Source organism: Arachis ipaensis, chromosome B02, assembly GCF_000816755.2.
Source record: "Arachis ipaensis cultivar K30076 chromosome B02, Araip1.1, whole genome shotgun sequence".
NCBI classification, from domain to species: Eukaryota; Viridiplantae; Streptophyta; class Magnoliopsida; order Fabales; family Fabaceae; genus Arachis; species Arachis ipaensis.
The window spans coordinates 32,211,999-32,218,314 of record NC_029786.2 but is presented as its reverse complement, the minus strand read 5'-3'; the positions used below and the strand labels follow the sequence as shown (position 1 = coordinate 32,218,314).

The following is a 6,316-nucleotide window of genomic DNA, read 5'->3' as shown; positions in this document are numbered from 1 at the left end:
AAATTTGACTTGACTCATAAGAGACAACTAAATTTTAAAAAGTTTTGAAAAAGTTAACTCAAATTTTCGAAAATTTATGAGATAAAAAGGGAAAGATAATTTTTTTGATTTTTGAAATTTTTTTAATGAAGAAAGAGAAAAACAATAAAAAGACTTAAAACCTGAAAATTCAAGATTAAAACACATGATGCATGCAAGAACACTTTGAATATCAAGATGAACACCAAGAACACTTTGAAGATCAAGATGAACATCAAGAACTTATTTTTGAAAAATTTTTAAGAAAAGAAAAACATGCAAGACACCAAACTTGGAAATTTTCAAACTTTAGACACTAACAAATTGAAAATGCATATGAAAAATAAGAAAAGACACAAAACATGAAAATGCAAAGATCAAACAAAGAAAATCATTAGGAACAACTTGAAGATCATGAGGAACACATGCATGAATTTTTCGAAATTTTTTTTTTAGAAATATTAAAAAGGATGCAATTGACACCAAACTTAAAATTTGACACTAGACTCAAACAAGAAACACAAATTTTTTGGTTTTTTATGATTTTATTAATTTTTTTGGTTTTTTCGAAAATTATTTTAGGAAGAACGAAAAAGAAGAAATTTTTTTTTGTATTTTTTGAAAATAAGAAATAAAAAGCTTAAAATTAAAATAAAATTACCTAATCTGAGCAACAAGATGAACCGTCAGTTGTCCAAACTCGAACAATCCTCGGCAACAGCGTCAAAAACTTGGTATGCAAAATCGTGATCGTTCATTCCTTGGTAACGGCGCTGAAAACTTAATACGCACGTTCATAATCTTAGTTCTTTGTCACAACTTCACACAACTAACCAGCAAGTGCACTGGGTCGTCCAAGTAATAAACCTTATGTGAGTAAGGGTCGATCCCACGGAGATTGTCGGCTTGAAGCAAGCTACGGTCACCTTGTAAATCTCATTTAGGCAGATTCAAATGGTTATAGAGTTTTAATAATTAAAATATACTTAAAATATAAAATAGGATAGAAATACTTATGTAATTCATTGGTGAGAATTTCAGATAAGCGTATAGAGATACTTTTGTTCCTCCTGAACCTCTGCTTCCTGCTGTCTTCATCCAATCATTCATACTCCTTTCCATGGCAAGCGTTATGTAGGGCATCACGTTGTCAATGGCTACTTTTCGTCCTCTCAGTGAAAATGGTCCAAGATGCGCTGTCACTGCACGGCTAATCATCTGTCGGTTCTCGATCATACTGGAATAGGATTCAGTAATCCTTTTGCGTCTATCACTACGCCCAGCACTCGCGAGTTTGAAGCTCGTCACAGCCATCCCTTTCCAGATCCTACTCGGAATACCACAGACAAGGTTTAGACTTTCCGGACCTCAAGAATGGCCGCCAATAATTCTAGCCTATACCACGAAGACTTTGATCGCAGATCAGGAGACTAAGATATACACATTCAAGCTTGTTTACATGTAGAACGGAAGTTTTGTCAGGCACGTGTTCATAAGTGAGAATGATGATAAGTGTCACATAATCATCACATTCATCATGTTCTTGTGTGCGAATGAATATCTTAGAGAAGAAATAGGCTCAAATTGAATAGAAAAACAATAGTACTTTCCATTAATTCATGAGGAACAGCAGAGCTCCACACCTTAATCTATGGTGTGTAGAAACTCTACTGTTGAAAATACATAAGTGAAAATAGGGTAGACATGGCCGAGTGGCCAGCCTCCCATGGAGGTCTAGAGATCTAAAAATGATCAAAAGATGAACAAAAGATTGAAAATCCAAAGATGTAAATATAATAGTAAAATGTCCTATTTATACTAAACTAGTTACTAGGGTTTACAGAGATAAGTAAATGATGCAGAAATCCACTTCCGGGCCCACTTGGTGTGTGCTTGGGCTGAGCATTGAAGCTTTCACGTGTAGAGGTCTTCCTTGGAGTTAAACGCCAGTTTGTAACCTATTTCTAGCGTTTAACTCTGCTTTGCAACCTATTTCTGGCGTTTAACTCCAGAATAGGGTAGAAAGCTGGCGTTGAATGCCAGTTTGCATCATCTAAACTCGGGTAAAGTATGCACTATTATATATTTCTGGAAAGCCCTGGATGTCTACTTTTCAACGCAATTGAGAGCGCACCATTTGAACTCATGTAGCTCCAGAAAATCCACTTTGAGTGCAGGGAGGTCAGAATCCAACAGCATCTGCAGTCCTTCTTCAGCCTCTGAATCTGATTTTTGCTCAAGTCCCTCAATTTCAGCCAGAAATTATCTGAAATCACAGAAAAATACACAAACTCATAGTAAAGTCCAGAAATGTGATTTTTATTTAAAAATTAATAAAAATATACTAAAAACTAACTAAATCATACTAAAAACTATATAAAAACAATGCCAAAAAGCGTATAAATTATCCGCTCATCACCAATCAAGAACCATGCATCACAAATTAATGGTTGTTGCTATATGTGTGATAGTTGATATGAAAGTCTACATCATAAACCATAGATTTAACTAACAAGAGAAAAAGATCCAGAACTTATTACCTCTGTTGCAAAATAAATAGGAAATGTAATAGCAATACCCTGGAAAAGAGATATATACAAGAAGAGTGTCGCAATTATTTAACGTTAAACTAATTAAAGAATTTATTAATAGAAACCTAAGATTATATTATAAGATAAAATATAATAAAAATACCTTTGGGATATTGAGTAATGGCTAATGCAAGGTTAAGACCAACCCAAAGGCCCTACATAATTACATATAAAGAAGAATTAATGGCATATATGAAACTATACATATAAACTCACCCCCAATACATATATATCTGCAAAGCCCTCCACTAGCAGAAATCTTGAAGGTTCAGATCATAGTTTGGTGATTTTCCTCCTATATTCCAAGTTGCAACAAATATCCTACATGCATTTCCAGTTATTATTAATTTACTATAAACTGATGTCTTACTAACACAAGTTTTTAATCTCACTACAACAAGATACCCAACCTGAAACTCTGTCTTTCAGTTTCTGGACCCACAGGTCGTTCAAAAGTAAACAAATTTAGGCCTTCGATTCCTGAGCTAGTCTCCCTTTCTGTTAGCACATATAAGTAACTAAGGTCATGCTTTATCCTATTATCTTGACTAGTACATAATTACAATGGGTATACAAAGCCACTCCTTCTAATCATGAAGCCTAACACAGTTGGTAGTTATATACGTGGCTTTATTAGGTATTGCTGTCGAAAATAAATACCTAAACAACAAATAAAAGATTTCCTTTTCCCATGATTATAAACATCCTTCCGGATAGGCAAGATTTTGATGTTGATAGGTAACCTACCAATATCTTGCTAAGTACTTGGACTATTATACGAGTTGGATGATCCAGAACGTAGCATTGACCCAGATGTTTCTCAATATAAATTACCATAAAATTGGATATGAAAAATAATTTCAGGGAATATAAAAAGAAATTAATTCCATGAAACAATAATATGTATGTATACCTGAGAAGCTTTTTTCTCATGAAGGGAGATACTTCCATTAAAGCTTTTTTTCTAGATTCAATCTTCTTCTCCAAATCTTTCGACATGAAAAAGAACATTCATCAAAGGAAAATTAAAGCAACAATGACAAAGAAAGGGGGAGTGAAAGAGAAATTAACAAGAGTAACTCCTTTTGATCTCCTTCCTCGTGTATGGCTTGGTGAAAGCATCATCGTCTGAGCCTCTCCCAGTTCTCTTTGAACCAAAAATCTTGGGAAGGAGAGACTTGAACCGAACAAAAATAAATAAATAAATAAATATAAAGATAAGCAATTATAATTTAAGGAAGGCATAATGCAGGAATATATATCGCCAAACTTTGATCTGAACCTTCAAGATTTCTTTAATTTCTTGCAAAAGATCTATCACTACACTAATAATAGAAACTAAAAAGGATTCAAGAGATAACTATCCCAATTGGTGTCCAACTTGCATACTAAATTATCACAAAAACAAGGGGATATATGAAACAGAAGAACCAAATTTGAAAATAAATAAACTAGCTTAGTACTTTACAAGAATATTGTCTAAAATAGGATAAGTAAGTAACACATGCAGTAGATGAAAATTAAATGATTAAACGTTAACCATTGTGAACAAAAATTGCAGAAATCAATACACATGGAACAACAAAAATAGATGCGACTCAAAATGCTAACAAGAGCATGAATGAAATTGATACCTAAAACAGAGAACTCAATAAGAATCAGTATTTAAAAAATAAAATTAGCTTACTATAGCTAACACATTCAATTAACTGGGACTAAATAATCAAACATGGACCGTTATGCAAAATTAAAGAAGTCAATGCAGATTTAAGAAAGAAAATGAAAGAAGACAAAACTATTTTGCATTCTGAAATTTGAATCGACAAATTACTAAACACTTAATTTATAGATATATCTCAACAAATCTACATCAATAAAGAAGAATAGCCTCTAATGGAAACAATTGAACCTAATGATCACCTAAACTATGAATCCTAACATCCGTTTTACTTCAAGAAAAAATCAAAAATTTCAATAGAGAATAACAATTTTTTTATTTATGTCTCTTCACCTTTATAATATATCAAATCAAATTAACAAAATCTATATCAAATTCTTTGCCTTGACCTGAAAAATTTACAGAAGAGAAAAGTACATTAGAACATAAGAAACCGAATTTGTGTATAACTAAAACTATATCATCAAATTATCACAAAAACTAATATCTTTGAAAAAATTTGAAAAATTGAAGAAAGCAAAGAACAAGAAAAAATTAGGAACAAATCCTAATTATAATGACTCGACATGACATAAAACTCGACTCGACTTGAAGCTTACAGAGACTCGCTAGCTCGCCTTCTTGATCTCCTCAGCTAGCACCACCGAATCTGCGTCCAAACCACACCACCGAATCCGCGCCCAAACCGCACTCTGAATGCTTCAAGCCGTCGGAGGAAAAGCAGAACCAGCATCACAACCCGCAGTAGAAGACGACGCAGAAGCCAAAGATTTAAAGCATTACCTCAACAATCTGAATGAAATCGTCACTCTAAGAGGTCAACGAATTCATAGGCTCCACGATCACCTCGTCCCCCATTCATAACTCCGCACCGGCAACGCTTTGACGGAGGAGACGACGGCGGCAAGGAGATGAATGGCGGCGGCAGGGAGATTGATATTTTAGGGTTTCAGAGGTTCCTCTCCTTCTCTCTCTCTTTCTCGCAATCGCTCGAAGCCCCCTCTTCTGTGTTTTTTTTTTTCTATTTTTGTTATGGGCTAATATTAATTTCGGCTAAAAATTGTTTTAGTATTGATGGATGTGTGGGAGTTATTGTTAATAATTTATGGAGGTTTTACAAATTGTCACTATTAAAATATATTATGGAGGTTTATAATAACTCCCACTAAAAAACTTCCACAAATAAACAAGAATTTTGTAGTGTTCCTTTATATCCTTTTCTGATAATTGTATTACATTATTTCTCTCTTTATTATTCAAAAAAACGGAACTAATTAAATTTTTTCTACTTTCTGCCATGGTTAAGGAAAGTAATGCTAAGAGAAAAAAAAAAAGAACTTACATTATATGATGACTTTGAGTTAAGAATAAAATTGTGGTATATATAAAAAAATGTTGATTTTAATGACACAAAAATTTTGTTAAATTAAAAACTTTAGCAGAATAATTTAAAAGAATCTGGACTCCTCGTACTTTTAACATGCATATGTGTTAGTTAATGGATGAATAAAATATGTGAGTGCTTAGTTCATACAAGTCAAAGTCAAGTAAGAAATATATAAGCTAATTTTAAAAAAAAAAAAAAGTTCAAGTAAGCAATAATTATTCCGTTTTCAACCCAAACAAAAAGTGATAAGCGAATAGCAATATAATAATGTACGCAATTTTAAAGTGGTTAGTGCGGAAATATCTACATTTTAGACTATAAGGCTTATTAATATTCTTAATCTAATCAAATGAGTAATGGTTCAAATAACAATTTGTCATATATGTGAAAATGAGCGATTTGTTTAATTTAAATATCTAAATTTGCATATTTAGTAATTAAGGATTAGAGGTATTATTGTATTGACCATTGAACCAGCTTTAAATTCCACATAAAATATTTAAAATATAAATGATTCCTTTCCGGTACATTTTAAATAATTGTTAAATTTCAATGCAAAAATAAAAAATTATTTACATAATTATATAATCACAATTGTTTTAATGAAGCAAATATATTAAAATTAATGGAATTTTTTTTACT

General features: G+C 32.3%; 1 long non-coding RNA gene across 3 annotated transcripts; it reads right to left on the bottom strand.

Annotated features, from left to right (window-relative positions):
* LOC110267602 lies at window positions 2,412-5,468 on the bottom strand. Of its 3 annotated transcripts, none has more exons than XR_002355411.1 (6): window positions 4,887-5,468; window positions 4,621-4,676; window positions 3,523-3,786; window positions 3,020-3,107; window positions 2,713-2,930; window positions 2,412-2,597 (listed from the first exon to the last, which is right to left on the bottom strand). It is a non-coding gene; the product is annotated as an uncharacterized LOC110267602 (long non-coding RNA). The 3 variants fall into 3 exon arrangements; XR_002355407.1 differs by having other exon boundaries at window positions 5,071-5,468; XR_002355410.1 differs by lacking the exon at window positions 2,412-2,597 and having other exon boundaries at window positions 2,604-2,930; window positions 5,071-5,468.